Genomic DNA, 26,755 nt, shown 5'->3' with positions numbered 1-26,755 from the left:
ATTTTGGTTATAATTGTAATTGTACCCGAGAGACCAGAGACAGAGAGAAGGACAAGGACAGCAGAACTGAATTAGATTTCCTGCCATATCAATATTTGATCTTTTCAAATTTAAAACCAAATCACTTTCAAGCTCTTCTCATCAGGAGAAGCAAGCTCTCACTTTGTCAAAGGGAAATACTATACATTCATTTCGTGAGGGGATGCTTTCATTTAGTCTCTTCTTTCATACATGAAATGCGGTGCCTCATATAAATTGGATTAAATGCACAATTTCAACAGTTTGCTCAGTGCTCTCACCGCAGAGGTGTTCTTCTGTGGTCAATTATCGATTTTTCCCCTTGATGATGTTTGAGGAATTTATGACGACTGCCTCACACTGCAGAGCGTGTGGTAAAATTTAGAGTGAGAGTTTAAGGTTGTTTCCCTGCCAGCTATTTTGCTATATTTGAAAGTGTGTGGGAGGGATTGTCTGAAACAACACACTTTGCTCACGCACACCAACCCGCACATAACGGGGATGCATCAAGGCCCACATATAAGCACCTTGACATTTCCAGAAACCAAAATCAGGAAAGTATTGGAGCTAAATTCGAAGTTATTGGAGAAGCTGCTGGATAAACCTCAGGCGTAGAAAACTGCTTGAGTTTCTGGAAGGTCGCCAGGCCCCCTGGATTCACAGAAAAGTCACCGTCATCTGTATTTCCTCGTCTGTCTCTTTTTCCTCGATGCAGGTGCCGACACCTGCACACAAAAACCAAAACCATCAAAGTTGGAAGGAGTGACATCAATTCAATAAGCCGAGCCTGACAGGGACAGGGCAATATTCCACATCACAGCTGCTTTTTCTATCTCTTTGCTAACCCATTTCCTCTCCTGACTTCTTTCCTTCCCTTTAAGCTGTAGCTCAACAAAGCAGTGTGATGACAATTTTGTTTTGGCCAGATGAATCCTCTCTCTGCGTCAACCCAATTCTTATTTAGGTTTCATCACTGCTCCACCATCAAAAACAGTGTCAGCAAACGTGAGTAACTGTAATGAAACATTTAATTTTTTTTAAGTGTATTAGTTGAAAAAAGAATATCAATGGGATTGCGACATTTAATCAGATTCATCTCATGAGTTGGACTTCTTCTTTTAGTGACTCCATAGAGCTGCATTGACCATCTCCATGTGGGTTACATGGCCCCGTCCACGCCAGAGCCGCCTGTCACCATCAATGTGTCAAACCAAAGAGCTGCAGGCTGAAACAAGAGATTTCACTGGTCCGGGGTCAGAGAGACATCATCGAGCTGGAAGCCAACAGAACACCATTAAATGCAATCACCTCCTGCATCAGGAACTTATCTAGTGTATCAAAATCCACTTTATGGACCAGATCAAAAGCATGTATGTGGTTTTGTTCTGCAGCAACAAATTGGCCGGGGCTTCCCTGCAATTCATCTACTGAGGAGAGGCATGGGTCTCTTTAGGGCTAAGATGGATGTGCTTGCTCTGGCAGTATGACACCCAGAGGGCCCATGTCACGTGATAGCACACATTAAGAGCTGATCTGGGAGACAAATACCCTGTCCTGGATGGCTATATGTTGGGGCAAATGCGAGATATAGATTACTGGATGGAGCTGCACAATCCCCCAATGACCGCGACAAGTCCTCTGTTAGTGTATGTGTGTGTGTGTGTGTGTGTGTGTGTGTGTGTGTGTGTGTGTGTGTGTGTGTGTGTGTGCGTGTGTGCGTGTGTGCATGCATGTGTGGTTGTCAGGATGTGTTCCTATTGGGATAATTGCACAAGACAACACATCGAAGAGTGTGTGATGCACATAATTCGCTTGATAAATGACCTGATAGCCATGACCTGGACAAAACCCCGGCAGAATACAGCCAGCTGCTTGTGTTATCTTTCAGAGGCTAGTCTAGGTACATAAATCAAACACGTCTAAAATGGTTAAAATTCATGCCATGCTTTGATACTGTTATTCCTGACACCAACGCTAATTATTATTTCTGCAGCCGCACACCTCAGAATTACTTCAGTCTGTGACAATTTTGCAAGATTTTATTAATATATTTTAGATTTTTCTTTTATCTCAGCTAGAGGGAGGATTTAAATTACATAAATCTGTATCGCCAGGCAGGGGATAGGAGCTTTCATCTGATTTAAAGGTGTTGAGCAGCTCGCAATGGCTTTAATCCTGTAATCTGGGCAGTCAGTAGCACTGCAAAGGTCCTCACTGCAGTGTATATAAGACACACACAGCACACACAGACTGATAAGGAAACATTAAGACTGCAGCTGCAATCAGCAAAATCACCACCCACATCTCATCTGTTATTATATCCCACCTAATAATCCACACACCCATCCACTTTATTATTTATTCCTCAGCTAAAATGTGGGTGTTCTCAGTGGACTTGCACTCACTCTTGTTCTCTTTTGTTTTCCTTTGAATAATTGCGTTTTTCATTTAAATTATCTCTAAAACACCTTGTTCAATTAATGTATGAATTGGTAGAATTGTTATCATCACATTGGACGAGTTTGAAATACTGTGCAGTATGATGGAATGGTGCAAGTGGTAGAACATAAGACAACACATTTCAAAGGTTTAAAAAGCTAATAGACTTCTATGGGCCTATATTTACAGGACAATAATATTATAATCATTATAATAATACTGAACATATCAATTTGTATCAACAGGAAGAATTCTAAATGGATCCAGTGTTACCAGCGGATGATGGATTACTGAATTTAAATACATAAACAATGCTTCAACATTAAATAGCATTAAAAAGTAGGCCTGAGTGGGCCATAACTTTTTAATGCAGCTCTTGGCATAATGTTTTGTACTGTAATATAAATGCACAAGTATAGCTATATAAGTACACAGCATGTTAATACAAATGTCCATAAACAGGTGCGTCTATATGAGACTGTATATTTTAGTGTAAGCATATGAGACTGGATCCAAATCTTACTGTGACACTGCAGAGCAAACTGCAGCGTCACTGAATCTAAATACAGACACAAAAAACATCTAGTGATAGCAAGGTTGCATCATTATTTTATGTTTGCCTGTTATGAATGTCAGAGGAGCTGAATACTGACATATTATTTGGTCATGACCCACTAAAATGAGTTTTATAAATGTGCTAGTCCACGATCAGCATCTTGTTTGCTTTGGCCGCTGGGAAGAATTTAACACTCATTTATTGCAGTAACCAGTCAGTCCCCTCCTACTCCCTTATGTATAGGTTAGAAGAAGAGACACACAGACACGTTGCTGGGATACCAGAAGGCTGAATAAGATGACTGCGTCTTATGCTTATGAATCGGATTACTGTGACTGTTTGTACCTTATTAGTCTGACATTTCTGTAAGAGGAGGGCACGTCCTCAGTTGGGTCTGAGAATCGGTTGTATTTAAATGTCAGAGTACAAGGCCTAATGATTTTTATGTCTTGACACATTCTAATATGCTTACAAGAGGGGCGGGGGTGGAAGGAGGGGGGACTTTAGATTCTGGGATGAGCAGAAAAACTGATAAGAGACTTTCTTTTTATCACTGCAGTACCTTTCAAAACGAGGAGACACGGCAAACTCTTCAAGTGAAGATCCATTTGAGTGCATTAGATGATAGCACTTGCATAATGAGAATATCCCAAAGCTGGAAAAATCATAGGTTTAGTGTGGGCAAGCCAGAACAATGTTTGAAGTCTTTGTTGCGTTCTTTCCTTTATTTTGAAATATTAATAACTCTCTGATGGCCTGAATCTAATGAATGTCACATCTAACTGGAGGAAGGCATATTGTGTTTATCGCGTCTTCGCTAACAAGAGAAAAACATTGTCACATATTTCTTTGACATTTTTACAAAGACGGTAATCCAGAATTAAGCCTGCACTGCATTAATTTGATTTCTATGATAAGGCAGCCATCCGTACCGATCCGTAGGATTGGACTTACAATAAAGGCTGCTTAAACATCAGCGGGAGCTATGATCCATTGTACACAGTCAATTTTTAGATTAATAAAAAAATGATGTATCATGCCTGAGTAGGAGGGAAACAAGCTGAGATAATTTTTTTACTGATGTTCCCTCTCTGATCATACCGTGCCCTCACTCGAGGTCACACCTTATGAACGCTCAAGCAGCTCGTGTTCAGAGCTATGTGGTTACATAGAATAAGGTTTCATCTATTTGGTGACTTTCAAAAAGTATATGGTAATTAAATCATCTACACGCAGTAAATAAATGTGCAACATAGAGAAAGGGATATTTTGAATTCCACCACTTTACCCATTAGTCGTGTTTTTCATTTTGTGCCTCAATTTTTGTACTATGTTTGGAATTTTGTATCTATATACTTTTAGCTTTACCTTTAACATTTTTTCTGTTTGTATCTGTATTTGGCTTTTGTGCTTATTTTAGTTTATTTTTATGATAATTTTAATGATAATACTTTATTATACTTTTTAAATGCATCTTTACTTCAGCTGTGCCATTATCATGCCTAAAATAATATTTTATCTTATTTTATATGTTGAATATAAAGCCACAGTGATTATCTCTATAAGTGGTATAATAAGCAGTTCTTCCTGCTCTTCTTTCCAATCACCAGCAGGGGGAGATTCCACTGGTTTCAAGAAAGAAAATGAGCACACTGACCCTACTTCTATTTTGATTTATTGCATGTATATAAGCATGACGTTCAATTAGTAAATTGTGTTTGTATTTGAAGTAAAGATAATGAACCAGGGTAGGCTTTAGGCACAACTAATAAGTCACTGTCATGGCATGTCCTCAGTGGTTCAGTCGCACTGATAGTACATGGATGGTGGCAGAGCAATATGTACATTGTGTACTATCTGCAGCTGCATGCTCCTGTCCAAATATGGTCACTTCTGGCTCCAAGAATACCAAGAGAGATGACCACAGTTCCAAAAACAAAATCATGAGAGGTTTACATTTGTTTTTGTACAACTGTCAGAATCGTTTTTCCGCCTTTTGTCTTGTGTCTGTTTAGACAACACATTCTTTTCTGATTCAAAGTTTCAAAAATAATTTTAAATGTTGTTTGCTAAATATATACATAAGTGGTCAAAAAACATTCAGTTGTAAAAGCAAAATCCATATAGATCTGGTAATGGCTGAGAAACATAGAAATTCATTGAAAAAACTTCCACTGGTTGGTCTTTTTTTTTTTTCTTTCATGGTGCATGCTGGGAGAAAGTGGTAGAAAGTGAGTGTGTGCGTGTGACGTCTTTCATTTAGTTTCTTTACTGTATTTAAGAAGAAGAAGAAGATTTATTTTTAGCGTGTTCACTCTTTCTGTTTAATTAATAATGCCTAATGACATTTGGTAGTTTGGTGGGTTTTAGGGAGCAGGGAGCAATCTGGACTCCCCAAACAGGCAAAATGTAGTTTCTTTATTATTTTCTCTATTATTTATTTATGTTATATGCAAAATCTTTCATTATTTGGTTGTATGATGTGATTAACCTGGAAGTTTGATTTCTTTGAATAAACGGGCTTTTAAAAAAACAAAAAATCATTCCTTCTCTCTTATTACTTACTTCCTTACCCAGCTCTACGTACCCTGGGTGTATAATATTGACTTGGAATAATTTTGATATTGGATTGTTTAGATAACAGCTACATAGAGATTAAGTGCGAACTGATTTCATGCTGATGTCCTCCCTGCTGTGCTGACAGAGTGAATCCTCTCCCCACTAAGTGATATGCATGGTCAAGTCAGCTTCTCAGTCAGTTGTTTTTAACCTGTCGTGCTCTTGTGACTGATTGCTGTGAGGTGTTAAAGGTCAACACAGACTGGCTTTACCTGCTTGGACTCAGAGTATTCTCAACCTCATTAAGTGGAAATCACAGAGCTTTTTTTGAACAAGGCCGGTCTCATCTGTATGCTGGGAGAGGCTAACGCAGACGTCGATGTGGCTGGCGCTCTGCGCCGTCTGCTTGACTGAAATTGACCCGAATAAAACGCAAATGAAACACATATCACTGTAGCCGCTTTGCTTGGGTGATTTTCCAGATGGAGCCAGTCATAAAAGGTAACTTGTGAATAGCAAAAATTCAAGATGGCTTCTTTTTTAATGTAATATTCATGAAGCCTGATGCAAAATAGAAATAAGTTAAAGTCTTATCTTGAAATAAAACTTTCAGGGAAGTTTTGATGGAAATTAAAAGCACATACAAAAATCATATGTGAAAACAGAAAAATGAAAACAACATACAACATACGCTGAGCTAGTTTCAAACCAGTTTAAAAGGATTTCCAGTTACTTTTATGTTAAAGACAAGTGTCTGTCTTTTCCCAGCACCAAAAGAAGAGTGACATTAATAACAATTAATGTTATTTTAATGGAGCTCAGAATGGTGAGTTTTCAAAATTAGTCAGAATTTTTTTGGAAAAATGTTAAGGAAAAAAAAAGGGTATGTTTCTGTCTTTCATCTTTGGTACTTATTGAATTAATATTGTAATGAATTAAAATGTGAGCTTTCAATTTCTGTGACATAAACTACCCAGACTATTCTGTGTGGTGTATTTTTGAGTCTGAAAATGTCATAGATGAGAGATGTTTTCCCGGGGTTTACCTGCCTTTCACCTGTAACTAGCTGAAACAGAATCCAGCAGACCCGGGACCTGCAAGGCGAATAAGAGGCTGTAGACGAGATGACTGCAAGAAAAAAGGATGGATGGATAAAAATCTTACTTTTGCATTTAAATTTGCAAACTCACTCGTCTAATTGGAATAATGGAAACCATTTTGGGGGGGGGGGGTGCATTAAAAACTCACTAATGAGTACACTGCACTGGTATACCTTAGTGATAGATGAAAACTCATCAGCAAGCATTAAGCATGGGGCAGTGTGACGCAAAGGCTAATCCTTTGGCATTATCTCTGAAAGGATGTCCATTGCCATCCACAAAAAAATTGCTCACTGCTGAAGCGCATTCCCACTGAGTCTGTGGCATGAGACTTCATTAAAAATGGATGTTAATCAAAAGGAGCTGAGAGTATTGTGATCAAAGTAAAGTCCCTCTTTAAGTAGCATCTTGTCTGTAATTTGAGCTGGATGCCGATGTTTCATCCCAGCTGCTGCTGCTTTTCAGAATGGCATCTTGCATTGTGATGAATTTGTCTCTTATTTACTCACACAAGAGACAAGTTAATCAAGAAGGGTGCTTTTTTATTTTTTTAGACCAAAGGAAAAAAAAAAAGAAAGACTTCAAATCAAATACTGCAGTAATGCCGGTGAAAATCCTCTGTTTAATTAAAAGTGATAGCTTGCTACAATCCCCTGCTAATTTTGTTTTCAATAATGTACTCCATGTGATGATTATGAATCCCAAGGAACATGGGAAGAGCCTAAAAACCTGCATTCTCCAGAGAGCTGATTGCAGATGGTCCGAACTGTGTTTTCAGATGGGCTTTTATTTACTTTACCACCTCCTGGATTGACAGTGAGCACCTGCAAAGGGCAGGACCAGCGCCCGCCAAGCTGATGCGCGTTTACACGCCTGGCTGACTCAGAGAGTCTGCAACTGAAGAAATGAAGCACAGGGGCCCGGTGCCAATCAAAACACTTTTCTTTTTGTCTTGCTAAATCCCCTGCAGAAGAGAGAAAGAGTAAAGAAATCTATCAATTTTACATATGGTCACTATTGCCCTGATGCTGTATCAGTACTAAAAGTATTTTTTAATCTTTTTTTTTTTTTTTGAAAGAACAGATTGGGTCACCTGGTGGAATTGCAGGTGTGGCCCAGTCTTTGGTTGAGTTTGCCAGTGGTAATTTCTTTTCTCATTGATTGAGATTACTGGCTCATCCAAGCATAGATTGGTGGTCTTCATCTGGATTAGACTGACATTTGTCAATTCGCTTAAGTGACACAAGTTAGCCATCTTTTTTTATAAAGCTTGCTAAGGGGAGGCGGTAGTCCAAGCATCACATGGAAACAGAGGCTTACAACTCTGTCCAAGCAAGCAACTACCATCAACAAACGAGAGTCAAGAAAAAGAGGTATTGGGAGTACAATATCCTCAGGCCAATGCAGAGTTTTCTGCAGCATTCCCCAGGAGGAGGTGGAGGCGGGAGGTTCAGCATTTGGTCACAGAGCTATTTCCCTTCCATCTTTCTCTCAATCGGCAGATAAAAGGGCTGAGCAGTGCCAAACAAACAACCTCCAACCCGGTGGCGACTGACTAGATGACAGAGTACAAGTCAAATAGAAAGACAAATGCTCCCTTGGGGGTTCCTTCATCAGTGATAGCAGTGATCTCAGTCAGTTTTTATCCTCACCTCACTTGCCGTTTTTGCCACTCGGCTTGGCACTAATCTCATTGTTACAGGTGACTGCTGGGATCACAGCGATACTCTGAGCACACGTATAGAGCTCTGTTTTTTTGGATGATGACACAAAGTTACTCTCACAGAGCTATGTAAATATGCTTTTAGGTTATCCTTGACTGTCACACTCAGGGCTTTATTCTGTCCATGCAGCAAAATACTGTATACTTGATATGGGACATGAATTTAGACACTTTCTCTCATGCTTGTCCTATGTGGGGTCATAGAATGGAGTGCAGTGCACCTTGGGTAAATCACCAGTTTATCACAGGGCCACATCGAAAGCCAAGCAACCATTAATGATCGCATCCTCAGGTGGATTTGAAGCCACAACCTTCTTCCTGCGTACGATCGTCTTTACATTTTAAGAGTGGTTAGAGTGTAAATATGAATATTGATCTAAATACTCTTCAAGGCAGACGCACCACTGGACAATCCTTGACAATCTAAATAAATTTGATATGTATTTACAGTATATATCAGATATACAGTATTTTGATATATATCATGATCTCTTATTGCAGCTTTGAATCCATTCATTTATCACTAAGAATCTCAACAAGGCCAAATGCGAACTTGAAAAACTTTGACGTGATTTATATTTGTCATAATAGAAAAACTACCACAATATTCTCCATTAAGAAAATCCCCAGCTTTCTTGGTTAGTTCACTCATGAGAGACAGGTGCATTCTTTAAGTCTTTACCTAATACAGCAGGTATGTAATAATTAGTCTGTCAGGATGTCTGACATGTGGACTAATCTTAGAGAGATTATGAGCAAAGGGCTTCCTACCTGAACCGAGCATCTGTGAGATAAATCCCCATCTCTAGACTTGACACTGGTGGCGGTGGCTAATGAGTCCACTGAGACTGATGAGGGTGAAGAGGCTGATGAAATGAAGTGAAGGAGGTGTTTGGGATGAGGAAGTCGTGCATAACAGCAGCCTGATTGAACTGGAGACATTAAAGCAATTTAATTCTAAATGGCAACAACAAGATGGTAGGTTAACCACAAATACAGTATGTGTTACTTTTTTTGACGGATAGATGTGACCAGCTGAGGAGAAAAGGCGATAGAATATGAATTGACAGCTCCAAAACAATTTTGATTGGAAATGCATGGCTTGTGAATGACAGAACAGTATGAGAAATAAAGCATGGCTCAAATGTGTAACAGAATAATCTGTCTGATTGAACTTCGCTTCACTTCACCCAGTGTCTTTCGGTGTCCCAAGTTAATAATTTTTGTTTGAACTATGACTTACTTGAAACTTTCATACATTTTCATGTCCTGTCATCATCTTCCTCAGCAGATCTCAAGCTTGATTATATGCAGTGCTCACCATCAAATAACTACAAGGAGGATCACGTACATTTTCTATTTCTTATCTAATCCTTCCGTTTTTTTTTTTCTTCCTTGAAGAGAAAGACAGTTCATAATCTTGCTTCTGCTCTGTAGAATAAGATTGAAAAAGCCATTAATGAGAACATACACAGACCATACTCAAAACACAGAATTAAGTCATTACAGATTAATGAGTTTTCTGGTGGGTAAGTGTATAGTGGCAGATAAATGCTGGGTGACAGGGTCAGACTGTTGCAAGTAGACGAATACGCCTAGAGCTGTTTTTGCCAACACCGTCATGCTCCACTCACCACGCTGGAGTGTTTTGGCTCCTTCAGATTAATTGTCAGTCATAATTTAAGTTGTGCAGTGTTCAAACACGGCGGGCAAGACAGGGGCTTTCACTGATATGGTTATACATGAGTATAACTGAGGACAGGCTTGATTCAACTGGTTGGAACAACATTAAAATTTAGTTGAAAAGTTTTGAGACATTGTGCACAGCAAAATGAAGCCTGTACTACATCAGATTTCCATCTGTATGACTGTCAGGAATGCCCACAGTCTAAGAGTAACTGGAAATTTGACATCTTAAGATCCCAGGACATCACAGGTTTCCAGTGAGAGGGATGAAAACAAAAAAGCAATAGGCTAATAAATCAGCATTTATTCATTTTCAGTGCGATTATCTTCCTAATCAATACGTTTTCTCCATTACTCTGCTGACGCAAGAAGAGCATGATGACTAATTAGCAACAAATTGATTTTAAATGGAGATTAAATACAGCATTAAGGCCTGAATAACAAATGCATCAGCAGTCTCAGAAGCAAAACCTTCGCTTTTTTGCAATGTGCCAAAATGAAAATGTGAAAAATAAGTCTCGGTTGAAGTTCTAAGCCACTCAACAATAACAGGAAAATAAAATATATCTCACTAGGACTTCAGAGAATGGTCTTAGGAAGTAAAAGTTTCCTTACTTTTATTAGTTAGGGCACAGGGATATAAATATTCATGTTCAACCAAGGCCTTATGCGTTATTAATGAAACTAAACTTCTCATGAAATTAAATGAGCATAATGGAATACTGTTCACTGTCTCATGCTGAATAGATGAGAGCCATGGACTTCATCAGGATCATCGGGATACAAAAGCTACGCTTTCATAAAGACTTGTGATGGAGACTGATTGTATAGGAGGTTCTGCCTGATTACATTTAGAGTTCATATATAACAGCTCAGGTAGGGTAACAAATGATCCCAATCTGAGGCGACCAATCAGCGCTATGAAAATAACAGTGGTTCAATAGTTGTGTAATCTCAAAGGGGTCAGTGCAGTAACAGACACACAGGAAATCATTAGTTCCCTCAACTTTAGACTGTGAATTGGATTTTTTTTTTAGCTCTATGCTACCTGCTCAGCACCAAATATGGTATTACTGACCATCTGGGGAGCATCTATCAGCCAAAAAGCCAGAAAATTCTCAAAGATCAATGGAGACCAAAGTTGTACTGAATATCAGAGTGAATCTTATAGTGACGCACTGCAATTGAGCTTAATGAGACTTAATTTTGCAGACTTATTTTGTCTCCATGGGGTAATCTAATGATTACAGTTTCATTAAAATATATTTTTTGTCTATGTGTCTTTTTTTCTAACTGCGTAATTATGTAATTGCTTGACATTTTATAGGCTATGTGCTATATTTTGAGTTCTTCATAATTTATCTACCAGTGCTATTGCTACTTTTTTCAGCATATAAACACTCATAGTGGATGTTATATGCAACGAAGATGACAAAACCCTCTGAGACAAACTGATAAATAGAATTGAAATGAATGAACTTGACTGTCATTCAGTGTACTGTTGACAGCTGGACACAGTATTTACCTGAGCACAGATTTAAATGGGGGTCAGGACCCCACAGATGTCCAGTGTGTGTGTGTGTGTGTCTCATCAGAATATATACCGTATATATATATATATATATATATATATGTATATATATATATATATATATATATATACACACACACACACACACACACACACACACACACACACACACACACACACACACACACACACACACACACACACACTCACACTCACACACACACACACACACACACACACACACACACACACACACACACACACACACACGCACACACGCACACACACAGAGAATATACTGTGAATCACACAGTGAAGACATTATCTTCTATTTTCCACTATCTTTGCATCATGCATGAAATACTGTATATGAACCACAAATGCTATGGTACCACATACTTGTCCTTGGGATTTGTTTTTATGGGGTTTCTATGTGGTGTGCAGGGTTATCTCACATCTTAACAGTCTGTGATTTGAGAGGAGGCTCTGAAACAGCTATTTCTGCTCCCTCCTGTACAGCTTTAAATTCAATCTCCATTTGCTCCTAGACATGTTGCACAAATTGAATACTGGCTTTGAAAAAAGGTGCAGAAAAATGACTATCTGCCCTTTCCTAGCTTCCTCATCTGTCGGGGATACATTGAGGCATCTCTTGTAGGGGAACGATGGGTTGGAGAGGCAGAGCCGTTGGAGCTGTGGTTTAAGACAGAAAAAAGAAGAAGCTATGGCCGTCTTGACAGGCTGATTTCATTTGGTTTCATCAGACTCTCACCGCAGACAGGCCCAGTCACCGCTGTCTTCTTATTGGGCTGCCAGTGGACATGTTATGCAGGGTTAGTGGGGCTTAACGGCAACTTCATCCCCTAGCTCTGCTGCTGCTCGGAGTGACAGCAGGCGGTAAGGAGTGGGTAAAAATAAGAATCTTGAGTTAATGCAATGCTTCTTAATTATTTTCTGTTGCACCCCCCCTAGTAAGTAGAAAACAATTTGCGGCCCGCCACTTTCCGCCACGACTATAAATAATATCGATTGTCTATAAAGTTGTTCAGTACACCTCTGCATAACATTGTATCCTTATTAACATTAAAGAAATAAAAAAATAAATATAGTTCAATTTATAACAAAGAATAATTTTTGTAACATTATTTTTTAGCAAAAAAACAGAAAAGATTTAAGTGCATCAATTTGCCTGAAATTTAAAAAAAAACCTTGTTTAAACTGTAAACATTTTTGACCAACTTATTGCACCATTTGATGCTGAAAAATAAAATTAAATAAAACCAATAAATAACAAAAAATTCAAATTCAGTTCAGCAACATTAACAGAGGAGCACAATATACTGTATAGAAAACCTTAACCTATTTTAAAAAATGAATAAAACAATTTGTGGTAATTTTTTTTTGTTTTTGTTTATCAAAATGAGGAAGTCAGACAGGATTAATGTCTACAATGAGCTCCTTAAGGCAGTGATACTGAATGGTGGGAGGTTTTTTGCACTGAGCAGTTTGCTATGCCACCTTACATGATGCTAACAGAGCTCGCTGGTTTACTGAAGTAGCATTCACAAAACGGGATGGTTGTTGGTTTTTGCACGTTTTCGCTGTAAAAAAACTCCAATGGCTTATCAGCGTGATTGGGGTGTAATGTCTTTAAAAGGTGCCTTCATTTATTTTGCTTCATGCTGTCTACTGTCAGCATTTTTAGACACATTAAACACACCGGCCTCTCCTCGTCTCCAACTGTAGTCACAGTGACACTCAGCACTACAGACGCTTCTTCACGCTTCTTCATAGTTCCTCGAGCTACTACTCCCTGCGTACACCTGACAATGGAGAACGCCACTGCTAACTACTATAGTGGATGTGCAATTACACTTTACGGCAAAAAAGCATGTTCCCCAGGGTCACACGCGCACCCCTGGCATCGCACCCACTATGTGAGATATGCTGAGTTAATGTAAGGATCATTTTGTCTCAAACCCTTTATAGAAGTCTAACTCATATTTTGTGATTTCAGCACAAGAGAAAGTCAAATCTTAGAGCACCAAGGATCATTTCACATCATAGTTTCATCATTTATCATATGTGATTCAATTAAATGTTGGAAACGATATGATTGGAAAAACTCCTTTTAAATGCCACTAAAGCATATCACATACACACAAAGATTGAGTTGAAAGGGTGAAAATGGATGCAATGTATTATTAATGAGTGGCGTATAAGACGGCAGCAGTGGAATGGTATATCATTATCAACACGAGGTATGAGTCATACTAATTACTAACCATCAATGAAGGCAAAGCTCAAATTCCCAAAAGTGCAACATGATGCCGAACATGTTGTGCTAACTCTGTCACAGAAGAAGTTTGAGAGCAACATCCGTGGGTTGTGAGTGATGAATGAACTGAATGCTGGGCTACAGGGCAGGGTAATTATTTAAAAAAGCAAATGCAACATGGTAATGTACTCTGTGATTAAAAAAATGGACACTAAGAAAACTTTTGTCTGCTATGTGCGGAGGGTTTCAAAATATGTTGCTTTTTTATGCCTTTTTTCCACGTGTGAATTGTGTTATTTCTCTCTCGCTACACAGCTTAAACGCTCCTCATTCATGTATCCATTATTTTGATGCCGGCAAAAGGCTTTGAGACTTTAAAGACAAGTTTTGATTCATCAGGATTTTGAATTTTAATAAGTTTAAGTGAAGTTTAACAAGTTTTAAAAGTTTTAATATCTATGATTGAGTAGTAGCAATCATGAAAATCACATTTTTGGACTTGCATCAGAAAATCTGGGTATTGGCCTGAACCGCTGTTAGACTCCCTCAAGACTTGTTGTGAAAGTAGAAATATTAATGACTACAATCTTGATGATATGAAACCACCAAAGAATAAATAAATAAATACAAAAAAAGAAAACAGGGAGAGACGGGCCTCACACAGTCAAAGATCTTGAATATTCGACTTGTGCATCTGTGCTTTTAGATGGTAGTATTTCTAAAAACTTCTAATCCAACTGGGATAAACTCACGAATCAAGAATGAAGAAAACATCACTAATAGAACATAAAACACATTTTATGTCTGTTGAAGTTTTCATGGTAAAAATGATCAATTGTTTTGTTTTTTTAAGCAATGAATTCAGAAATTGATGGGTTTTCATCAGCAGCATCTTAACTTATAAATATAGAACAGATATCTGACAGTGTGTGAATACCGGAGAGAAACTTTCCTTCGAACCAGTTTGAGGCTAGAGCATCTGAAAGCCCAAGTTACACTTTTAGATTTTTAAAAATAAAACTTTGCCTTTTCTCTACATGACTTGAGATTCGTAGTACACAAACTTTTGAGGAGCTGTCACCACAGGTTGGCAACGGACAACGAGACATCTCATCAAGCGATCTGCTTCAAGGTGAGCCGAGAGGAGGGAGGGACTCTGGAGATGGTCCAGTGTCTCAGAATGAGGTTAACAGCTCCGCAACAGCTAGTAGAGTGACTTTGCAGAAAGAATATTTACTTAAGTTTTAATCAAGGTTTTGAAACTGGCAAATTGCATGTTTTGCAATTACATTTTTTTTGGCAAGCGATGACACTGAACTTGTCTTGCTGGAAACTTGAAGAAAAGCACAGTTCTGGTAGGAAGTGCTTGTGAAGAAAGTTGACCACATGGGATCATTATTGCCAATGTTAATGGTGCCTGTCTTTGAATGAATATTGTTGAGTCTCACACATTAAAATATTGAAATGGGCATTATAATCACAATACGAATGGCTGTGAACAGCGCTTCAGCCACAGGCTTTGACAACAGAAAGACTTATCTAATAATGAGCTAAAAATCTGTTTTTTTTGGCACTATTCAGTTATTTATATTCTAGGACAGAGTGAATTTGTGCCAGGCACTCAATCAATAACTCAGGCCAGGAAAGACAGCTTTCTATGTTGAAAGATAAGGCAATTTCTCTGTGTGTACACTGGAGAGATTACAAAACTGGTTGGATATCAGAATTGCCCACACAGCTTTGTCGACAAAACTAATGGTACTCTTTATTGATTGTGTGTGTTGTAATCTGTCAATCCTGACTTGTCCAGCTGCAGTAGATGCCGGGCCGCTCCATCGGGTCACCTCCAGCCATCTGCTGTTCCAAACACCCTGAGAGCATTCAGCCTTTATTTCCACATGCCTCCTAAAATCATATCCGGCCACAAAAGAGGAGGAGATTATCTGGCAGATAGAGGCACTATTAAGTCTCAGGTTTAATTATCTAAACTTGACAATTAAAAGAAGCCTAATTGTTGTCATTAAACTGTTGTTGTGGGGGTGTGAATATTAAGCTTCACTGACTTTTTTCCTGTTGATAAATTTGATGTTTTATTCAGTAACAGTTCATGAAACAAATAAATAAGTATTTGGTAACTTATTTGAAATTGTAAACAACTGGCAAGTACAATGAAATAATTACTTATTTACTTTTATTGAGCTATTGTGACCATAAACACATTGGAAATCTATTTAGAAACCACATGAGACACATATCCCACATCCTGTCATGTTGGTGGAGTCCTGTGCTCGTTTGTCCTGTAACATGGATCCACCATTCCGTGTTCCAGATGTTGTGGTGGGGACAAGAGCACAAGTCTAATTTTCCACTGGTTGGTCATCTCATACCAGTTTCATCATAAGCTTCCGTTTCAGCTGAAAGCCATCACGAGCCCCACAGACTGAGATGCCAATGATGGCGTCAAGATGAAAATGCATTGTTTTTGCACACAATGAATAAAAACAATCACAATTCTTCTTTTGTGTTGATCATGTTGTCATAAAACAAGAGCATAATCTGATGCCATGCAACGCCGGACCATTTAAAATGCTGAAAAACAAATCCGGTGCCCAGCTAGGGTTTGTCAATATTTCATTGATTGTTGCGGTCAGGCTCACTTTTCCATAGATCAACAAGATATTTTATATAACTGTGTGTGGTTGGACTGGGCAGCTTTTCCTGGTTTGCTCATTCTGTGGGCTAATCTAAGACTTCTAAAGCCATATTTTATTGTTGCACTGCCTGAATATCTGCCTCTCTGTTTGTATTTGGATCAGTGTCTCTCACCGTCCCCCTCTTATTGTTTATACGTATTTGCATCCCTTCCTTCTCTCTCAGCTCTTTCTCCTTATCCCCATGGATTTCCCAGGCACTTTGGCTCTTAACCACTCTCTCTTTCTCTCCCAGTCTCATCGTCCATCTCACATCTTCTCTCCGATGTCTCAGGGAGTGCCAGGCAGGGCGTCCCTGGAGTGACCTTGTGGGTAATGAGCTCCTGATCACGAGTCAGGAAACCCAGCATTCAACACCCAACCCATTACCCTCCCCTCACCCAATAACACACACACATGCACAGACACGCAAAAACACCCTACACAGCTATCGTATGCTCAGCCCACGAAGAGAAATAGTATTAGAGAGACAGGGCAGTAGGGCAGAGGTGCAGATGAAAAGAGTCCACAGAAACTTCTCCAAGCTCTGATATACAACTACCAGACCTCCAAAATAAAGTAAGTGGATTTCTTTTGCCGTTTTGGTGCACAGTTACCGACACAGCTGTGGGTGAGGTCTATTGGGATGGTGAAGTGGTCCTTGACCAGTGAGGTCCAGACATTGAATTATAATCTGTGCAGGACTAACTCAGAGGAGAGGGAGACCGAGATTTATTCCTCATGCATCTGTATTTATGTTATGGTGAGATTTATCTGATTACTTCACCAATATTATTCCCTGTTGTTTCACTTTTTAAATCTCTCCATAAGGAAACTTTGGTAGAGTTGCAAAAGAAAGTTCAAATTTCTCCAGCTATCAATACAATGTTTTATTTTTTTGTGCTTTTTTCCCTGATATTTGGCAGCATAACTTTACTTTTTTCGTCAGAATGCATCTGTAGACACGGTTCTAATCGCTTTTTTTTTTCACATCCCAGTTTAAGCAGATTTTTCCCTGAGGTTGTTGATAAGAGATAACAAACATATGAAAACATAACACCCTATTAAGCTTAAAATGTTGAGAACTACATCCATGGATGAAAAAAGTGGCTTGTAGACATATTAGGTAAACAACTGGAAAATCCCAATAATCCAGAAGCCATGGGCGGTGGACCGTGGTGTTGAATCATTAAGAGGGCCGTTTCCTCTGTGATTAGACTTCAAACATCCATATGTTTTGTTTATTATCGCTATCAGCCAGTTATGCGAGCCCAATTAAGTAGGTCTGTGCATATGTGCTGATTGAAGTGGGCCACGTTTGCCCAAGATGTCGCAATTTGGGTCAGGCCTGACTGGAATGACAAACCCCCAAACAGCCGTATTGTGTCGATGCTATGTGGTCCGGCAGACCTTCTGCTTGCGTTGCCATGGCTTTCCTCAACACTGGTATAGCAACCCATCTCAGACTACACAGTGTTCCTCTATGTCTTATGGGCATTCCTGCTGTGGACAAAAGCCTCCTCCGGCTCATTCTCGCTCAAAATGAGGTGTCCGCTTCATTTCTTTAGAATCAACACATGGTGTGGTCCCTAATGAAAGCGTTGGGGGAGATTAAACATGAGGTGGAGATGAGCTTGAGAAACCAGCTTTGGTTCGTAGGAAGTCAGAACATAATGTGGATTATGCTGGACAACAGCCAGCAGGCCCAAACACATTAAAATATCTGGTTTCCAAACAGATCCATTTTCTTTCCAGGTCTGCCACATGGAGACTCTTCACTGACACTTTAGGCATTTTGCCCTTTCCCCTTGTTAAATGTTTGCCCCTTAGACTTCACCATACGATCTCGCCTATATGTCAAGCTGACTCACAAAGCCAGTTCATTTCCGTCTGTGTCTTCACAATTGCTTTGACGAGACTGCTATCCATGAAGGAGCTGAAGCAATAAGGCATAGAATTGCACTGTTAGGGCCCTGAGAAGTCCTCTCCGGGGGGGAGGGAAGAGCTGTGAAAGGAACCAATTCTCTACTATAGGGCACAAGTAAGTGAGAGAGCTCGGGAGAAAAGGGGTAGGGGGATGAGGACATACACAATGATTCTCACATTGAGTGGCTGGTTTATTCTTGTGGGGTACGCACTGACCCCTCACATGTGGGATGAACAGAATGAGCCTTGATGGGGTCCAGAGGGCCTCCAGAGAAAGGGATGACGGGATAAAGAGGAATTGAAGAAAACAGGAGGGGAGGGATGCCAGGAGAGGGGCTTGTCAAGGAACCATCCTTCATTGCGTCCATCCTTGGACATCAGAGTGCAGATAATGCAATAAAGTGGAGCTGAACTGTGGTGAAAGAGGTCTGACAGAAATAATCTAGGAAACAAGTGACAAAAGAAAATAGAATCAAACTAAATGGCAGAAGCTGCTATTTAGTTCCTAATATGGGTCACATTCCAAAAACTCTACAATCAGTGTTTTCTGATAAACCCCCCCTCCCTGCCAGGTAAACTCTTGTCTCTTTCTAACAGCTTGTAACCAAGGTTTGAGATATTAATGTGTGATCTCTGATTTAAAAACATCTCCAAGGTAAATTTCACCAACCAGTGCAAAATGGGAACATTTAGCATCTTTTCAATTATTCCCTCAAATTGAGCGTAATGAATGAAATAAGTACTGGGCCTATTTAAACAACTTTGAGATTTCCAAGACTGTTGACATCCTTCACAGTTTGCAGGCTTCCTGGTTTGCATTTGACCTGCCTTCCAAAGTGCCCTGTGTGGAATTATGAATTATAACCACCACTTTGACTCCAATATCTCTAATTAAAGAAGCTTAGGTAGCATCATGTCTTGTTTCTTATATGTCAGTCTGACAAAATATTTTTTATACTGCTCTTCATTTCAGCAGAGTCAGCATATAAACCCACAAACTCTTTCCAATAACTAATGTAATTATGGAAGCAGATATAAAATATCTATATGTAAGTTGAAATACAGCTTGACCTTAGTTCATCAGGCAAAATGGGTGCTTACAATGAAAGCACCAGAATTTGCTGCTGATTTCTCACTTACTCTTTCATTCAGGTATGGTGATGAGCAGTGACTGCAAGAGGTCCAGCACTCGAGGGGTTAGGTTAATAGTGGTGTAAAAATGTGAACGTTCTCATGGAAAAATTGACTGAGTAGCTATCTCATTACTGGTGAGGGTGAGGCAAACAAAGCTGTCTGTAAAACCTCTAAGCTGATGAGAGAATGTTCCTCTAGTGTGGAGTTGGCCACAGTTGTTTGACAGAGACCACTGATGGGGATGCTAATGCCTTTCGTGGATGAATTTATACCCGCAATTTGGCATTTGGTGTGATGCATTAGCTGAGGCATAATGAGAATTGCTTGTGTTTTGATCAGCATTAAAGTACTTTATCACCGTCTCGCTTTGCAAAGGTACTCATTTCTTGCCTTCTTCAAATGCAGATGCATCTTTTAGTTTGCCTGCATCTCTCTGCTCTGGTGCTGACTAGATCTGGTGTTTCATCATCAGATAGCTAAAGATAACCCGGAGCTTTCCACTGTAATCATTTTGCTCGTTAGAGTCCTACTAAGACATTCAGCCCCCACACATCCTCACAGTATGCATAAATGTACAGTACATAAACCGTCTCCATGCCCACCAGCAGGTGACTGGACTAAATGAGGCCAGAGGTCAAGAGGCTACAACAAAAATTTGTAACTAACTAAAACTTATGAAGGTAGCTTCATTACATTTAAGTTGATTTGTGTGATTGAATTCCAAAGTTATGGAAATGTACAATTAGTGGCTTGGAGTACTCATCGTTGCTAATGATTTTGAAAGCCATGCTAACATATTTTTGTTGATATTTATGTAATCCATCTGAATCCAGGCATCAATTAAGTGGTGCAACAACTCCATTAAGTTCCCAATGGGACACGATAAAATATTGGTGTAAATGTGACATTTTCTGTAAGATTAAAAGCCGTAAATGTATGATCAACAGTCTGCTAATGAATAAAATACGTAGTTTTCAATGTGGACTTTGCATGTTCTCCCTTAACTGGTTACATGGGGTCTCTAAAGCACAACAAAGGATTGAATGAATGAATGAATGAATGAATGAATGAATGAATAAATGAATGAATGAAAATAATTTGCTGAAAGGGAGTAAACCCAGATGTGACACTCTTTGTAGTAAAAAATGTGATGCTTGCATTAGCTGATTGCACAAAACTAGTTGCAAGCATAACCCAGACATCTTATTAGCTTACAAAGCTAGTTCACATGTTAGCAAGCAAGGATTTTTTTCACACATCGAGCAGGAAAGGAGCAACATTAGCATTCATGCAGAGTTGCATCCACCTGATGAAATAGAAGTCCAATATTAATATTCCTGTGGGAAATATCGTGTTGCTGCACACTGCTTTCGAAGTAATCGCCAACTTTGCCGAGTAGGTTGTGGTGCAGGATTTTGTTTTTAGGGATTTTTTTTGCAGGGGAGAGTTATTTCCAAGAGAAAATTAGATTGATGGGAGGAGTGAAGCTGGCTGAAAAGCTTTGTAAGTCTGTAGACAGATTATGTTTAATCTGTCTATTTAGTACTGCAGTCACATGGCATATGCTTATCATTAAAATACTGATCAGGGCAGTGTTAAGTAATAAATTGATAGGAAACTTTTCCTAAGGAGCATGCAAATTTGCAAGTCAGCATGTGTGACATTCAGTTATCTCGTAATCAGTTTAAACAGTGCAGTGCAGAGCAGTAGCTTTTGACAGAGATGTAGGAGTTGTGTATCTTTAACAAATATCATGAAGGGAATACAGATCCAGAGGGGGTTCCATCACTAGTTTGTATGTACAGACTTCAGAGTGTGAAGCACAGGGGAGTGAGTTGTGTTTATATTTCTCTAATGAACTAAGGCATGATCTCTCCCAAGCACTGTTTCATCAGCTGAAGAGAGAGGAACATCGGAACTCAGATAAAGATGAGCCAGACAAACAAAGCTACCTCAGCTTCAGCAATAAATAAATAAATAAATAAATAAATAAATAAATAAATAAATAAATAAATAAATAAATAAATAAATAAATAAATAAATAAATAAATAAATAAATAAATAAATAGAAAAAATCGTGTTGTTAATGTTGGAATAATATGAGGGTATTGGTACTTAAATTGGTTTTAAATGAGGTCATGCTTCCATTAATCCTTCAGCAGAGGAAATAAAAGTATGCCTTATTATCATCTTGGAAAAGTTTCTCCCCAAGGCAGGCAGAACCTTGCTAAATGGGTGGGAGGTAAACCCTGAAGGGACTACTAAATAACATAGAGCCAATAGGCTGCCAAAGCTTCACCTAAATGCTGTAATCTCTTGTTTCAATCAATGCAATCTCCTTTTATTTAGAGACACTCCTTGGCTACTTCATAGCCGGGATTGGATTCGATCCGGCCGGTAGAGTTATTAGCAATATTATAATCATTTCTATAGGGGGGCTTTCATCCTTGTGATGTTTAAAGAGTGTTTGTGGATCATAAAAGTAGGAAAAAATAGTTATTCTCAGATGCATGGCAGCAGCCCACTGTTTTGTTGTGGTTTAGCCATTGATGCTGAATAAAAGTTAAATTGATCGTGAGGCTCACAATGGAACACAGTCTTCCATTTTGTGTCCTGATTCCAGACCCACTGCTAATTGGATTGCTAATGCTAATAATACACTTAAATGTCAAATCTGTGTCTAGAAGGTTCTAAATGGTTTTTTCATAAAACTTATTCCTATCTGTCTGTCCGTCTGTCTCTCTTTCTCTCTGTATCTCTCTCACCCCCCTCTCTCTCTATGTGTATATATATATATATATATATATATATATATATATATATATATATATATATATATATATATATATATATATATATATATATATATATATATATATACATATATATATACACACTGTATATCATGGTTGCCATTATGGTTGCAAATATTCCATACTTCACAATGAAATTATTTCAAACACTTTATACAGCCTCCTAATGCTAAAGGGGGTGTCTAATCCTTGGTCTCAGCAGGTTTTAATCTGGCCCAGAGTTTCTGCAACTCTGGTATGCCTTCCTGTTCACTCCTTAAGGCACTGGATTCTGGAGAAAGTATTATTTGCAAAGTTAGTTTTTGGATGGATATGCAGAGGATTATACAGGCCCACACTATGGCCACAAACATTAAGGATGGTTTTATGTCCACCCACCAATCAATGATTAGGAACCAGGATCAGTAATGGCGGAGGTGTGTTCAACAAAGCTCCAGGGGAGAAAACCTATTGAGGATATGCTCATGCGCCCTAAATACCTCAAAATTCACATGCAAAGCGGTTCCTGCGGACATAAGAAAATTGTGCATTTTGAATCCCCATCCCTCACATGAGAAAAGAGAGAAAGAGGAGTGAGACAGAGCAAGGGAAAGAGGTGAGGGAGAAATATTAGACATATATATTAGTATTCCATCCACAGCGTGTGCTGTGAGACAGCCGGTCTGTCCAAACAAACAACCAGCAGAGGGGGGATGCCTCATTATTACTTCCCCTCTTTTTCTCACCCAGGGTTCACATTCCATCCGACCAAAAACACTGGACTAAGTCTGCAGCTTCACCCTCCATGTCTGCTGGAGTTTAGGGATGAGTAGCAACAACTCTCTTGTTGTCATGTTCACAGCATAGAAAGTATGGTGATGTACAAACCAGGGTCCTAGCAGAGGGAAGATGAAAATACAATGTGAAATCCTAACGTTTAGTCACCTGAACGCTTAGAGTTGGTGCCCCCTTTACAGCCTGATGCATCTTCTGATAGAGGTAGAGTCCCTTTTTTTTTGCCCTGAAGACATTTTCATGCATATCTGTTCATCACTGAAAAATCCCAGAAGGAATACGTTGCACCAAGCTCGGCAACATAGCCGCAACTAATAGACAGAACATCTGAGAGAATCTACATTAAAATGTTGCAAATACCAGCAAAAATCATCACATTCTGTAACCACCTTCATGTGACAGTACTTGTGAGGACATGGGGAGATTACATGATTAATGGAGCATGACTAACTGAATGAAGGCACTTCTGTGGTGCTTCCCACCTAAGATGTTGGTTTTTAAATAATGGATTTGTCTATTTGGAACAACACAAAACCCCTGGTGTTTTCATCAGCCTTAATGGTTCATAGAGGAGTAGGTGACATGCAACAAAGAACCCCTCTGGATTTGAACCGGGAGAAGTTGCAATTATGTTCAGTCCCAAACAGCATGAACCAGGTAGGAGCATCAGTACTGCAGCATCAGGGTGTACTTGAAAGATGTCTTCCCAACAGAATTGCGATTTTTCCACCTCAGCAACAGGCTTGTTTTTCCAGATTTGTGGTTGCACTAGATACTTATGCACAATTTCAAAAAAGGCATTAGATTATATGTCATCAGACTCCAGCTAATCTCTGACTTCTTTTAAGTAGCCTTACATTGTATTAGATTACAAAGGGTTACTTGAACAAGTGAATTAAGATACTTTTTCTTGACCTAATGTAGTAAAAATCAGGGGATATTGAATATCTTGCCACAGTTTGAATGCCCCCCCCCCTTTCCATGTAACCTTGGATGCCTTTATCTATCATTCCTTTCTGGAAAGCATTGCCACAATAATAATAATACCTTTACCACTTTGAGGTCAAGCACTGTTGTGAGTAATTTAACCTTGGTCCTGTACTATGCAGAGTCCCATCTTGGAAAGCTGTCATCTTTCAGTTGGTAATTTTTTTTTTAAACTTCATTAGAGATTGGCACAAATTTCTATCAAATTTACAATCTAACACCCTTTGCCCCTTATATGAAAAGATGAAGAATCACCCTTACTATCACTTTTTTGGCTCTCCACTAATTTAATCAGGTATTATGTTTTATTTGCAAACCATTTTTATGATGTTTATGACAATAATATGCTGGTGGTTTTCAGAAACCTAACTAATGACCTTCTGCAATGATACATTTCTACATTCAAGTATGGAAAATGATTCTTTTCCAGTGTGCTCTGCAGACACCACAGGATCTGCCTTTGCGTTATCAAATCAACTAGATGTCATCTATGGGAAGTTGCCCTTGCACACAGGGTGAAACTACCTTGACTGCAATAGCACATTATAGTGAAAGAGGGTTGCAGCAGAGGCAGAGGCCCTGCCACCCTCTGCAGAGTTTGCCCATGACGACTCACGTCTCCTCTTGACTGTTCTAATGTGCAATGGCAAGTTCAGAGATCGCGGTTAATGCTTCAGGCTTTGTCTGTGGGCGAGACCCACTTCCATCCACCTTACCCCGTCCTTCCTCTGTCTAGCCTTAAACCCCCACACCCACCCCACAGCTGAGCCCATCCTGTGTCACAAAGGGGCAGCTGAAATTTGCACAGCAGCTCCGGGCTGTGTTTTCATTTCGAATGCGAATAAATGGATGTGTCCACACCACAAAATAGACTCCCTTATTTATTCGTAACTTTTGACACATATAGTGTTGCCACATTTATGGTTGCTACAGGAAATAGTGTTCTGTGTGAATGAATGTAGACAATACACAGAAAATCTGGTGAGCTGCATTCATGATGGATGGAAACGGCATTCTGCCGAGGCAGTGCAATAGTTTCAATAGACGGACATCAGCAGATACTGTGTTGTGAGAAACAACAGTGGATCGGTTCAGATGGTAAATGGGCTGTATTTTGACAGGAGTGAAAATCAGGTCCATTGTCATCCCTTTTTATCAGACAGTGCTACCATTACAGTGTGAATAAATGTTTCAACACTCGTTGGTGAATGTGGCTTATTAGAACCGCTCGATGCCCTATTTTATGGAAACTGCAGCAGCAGACATGACAGGAAATGAACAGGCCTGATTCTAAATTTCAAATTCACAATTGATGTTTGAGGCTTTCCTCCTTTTTTCTCATGTCTTAGCAGCTTAGCAAACCTCTTCAGCTGAGGGAATCTGTGGTAAACTTCAGTCACGTTCATTGGACCCAGCCATCAATGGAACTGCAGACAAACAAGCTCCAGCTCTATTTTTCAATGTGGAATAAATTATGCAGCGTGGATGCTGCGTATTGAATTCCCATTAGTCCCTCCAGCTGACGTCAGAGGTCCTTGGGCGTGCAGCACTCTGTGGTGCTGCACGTGCCATCCTTGGTGACTGCTCCACACTTTAAACTTTCAACCAGCTTCCTTTGTTGTGTAACCCAATAATAACTGTGAGTCAAAATTTATCAAGCTAAACCACACTATTTGAAGTGTTACAGACTCCACCAGCTGTAGACTGGACTTGTCCTTTGAGAAAAGCATTAGATGAAGGCAATGCGACAAGTTATCCTCCCAGTTCTGTCTCCTTGTGCCAAATTGCCAAAGACAATACAATGAAAAAAAGGATTTACTTCCAGGAAGTTACATCCTTGACAGATCTTGGATGTCCAAACTTCCTCTGTCCACCATTCTTAGCAAATAATGTTTCCATTTTGTGTTCAATAGCTGAAAATACGACTGTCACAGGGCTCTGGTACATAGTGTGTCAAACTATGCTTGATTCATTGAGGGGCAGTAAATTGCAGTAAACAAGTTAAAAATAGTATCTTTGACTTCTCTCTTCTCTTTTCTTTACTAGCTTTTTCTATCATTTTTGCTGATATTTGTGTGCGGAGATCATTTCAAGATGGTGCCTTTTGAATTCAGAAGGTTTTTAAAAACATGGCAAAAACTTTTTCTCAACAAAAATGTTGCTATGCAAACGGGCCATAAGTCTGGTGATAGCTGAAGGGTTAATTGCTACAGGCAAACTCCATACATGTAGTCAGCCGACCAATTCAAAATACATAATTTTAGATAATGGATGTGAAGTATTCATTGATAATGTGACTCATTAATTACTCATAAAATGACTGATAATATGGCGCTGGTTTATGTTTGAGGAAGACACAAAGCAAGTGAGGTACCAGCTATATGTCTCCCAGTTTTGACCCCATATTTTCGGAGAGACAGAAGTGAAGGTTTGACAGGTTTGAGAGGTTCCTGCAGTCGGAGGGTATTTCATGCCTGTTTCACTGAATGAATTTTGATGGGCTGCTAGGGTTCAGGCATTTTTAGCAGTCTCGACAAGCCT

The 26,755-nt window shown here is 39.3% G+C and overlaps 1 protein-coding gene across 2 annotated transcripts in view; it reads left to right on the top strand.

Moving 5' to 3' along the window:
• The first annotated feature begins 16,990 nt into the window (after positions 1-16,990).
• Positions 16,991-26,755, top strand: part of ptn (pleiotrophin) — a 35,983-nt gene continuing 26,218 nt past the window's right edge. Inside the window, exon 1 of one of the 2 annotated variants that reach the window (XM_068306972.1) lies at positions 16,991-17,159. The gene's annotated coding sequence lies outside the window, so the exon portion shown is untranslated. The remainder of the gene's footprint in view (positions 17,160-26,755) is intronic. The other variant, XM_068306974.1, reaches the window with a different exon arrangement.

This window comes from Antennarius striatus, chromosome 22 (assembly GCF_040054535.1).
Source record: "Antennarius striatus isolate MH-2024 chromosome 22, ASM4005453v1, whole genome shotgun sequence".
Lineage (NCBI taxonomy): Eukaryota > Metazoa > Chordata > Actinopteri > Lophiiformes > Antennariidae > Antennarius > Antennarius striatus.
The sequence above is the reverse complement of the archived record's forward strand: the minus strand, read 5'-3'. Positions and strand labels throughout refer to the sequence as shown.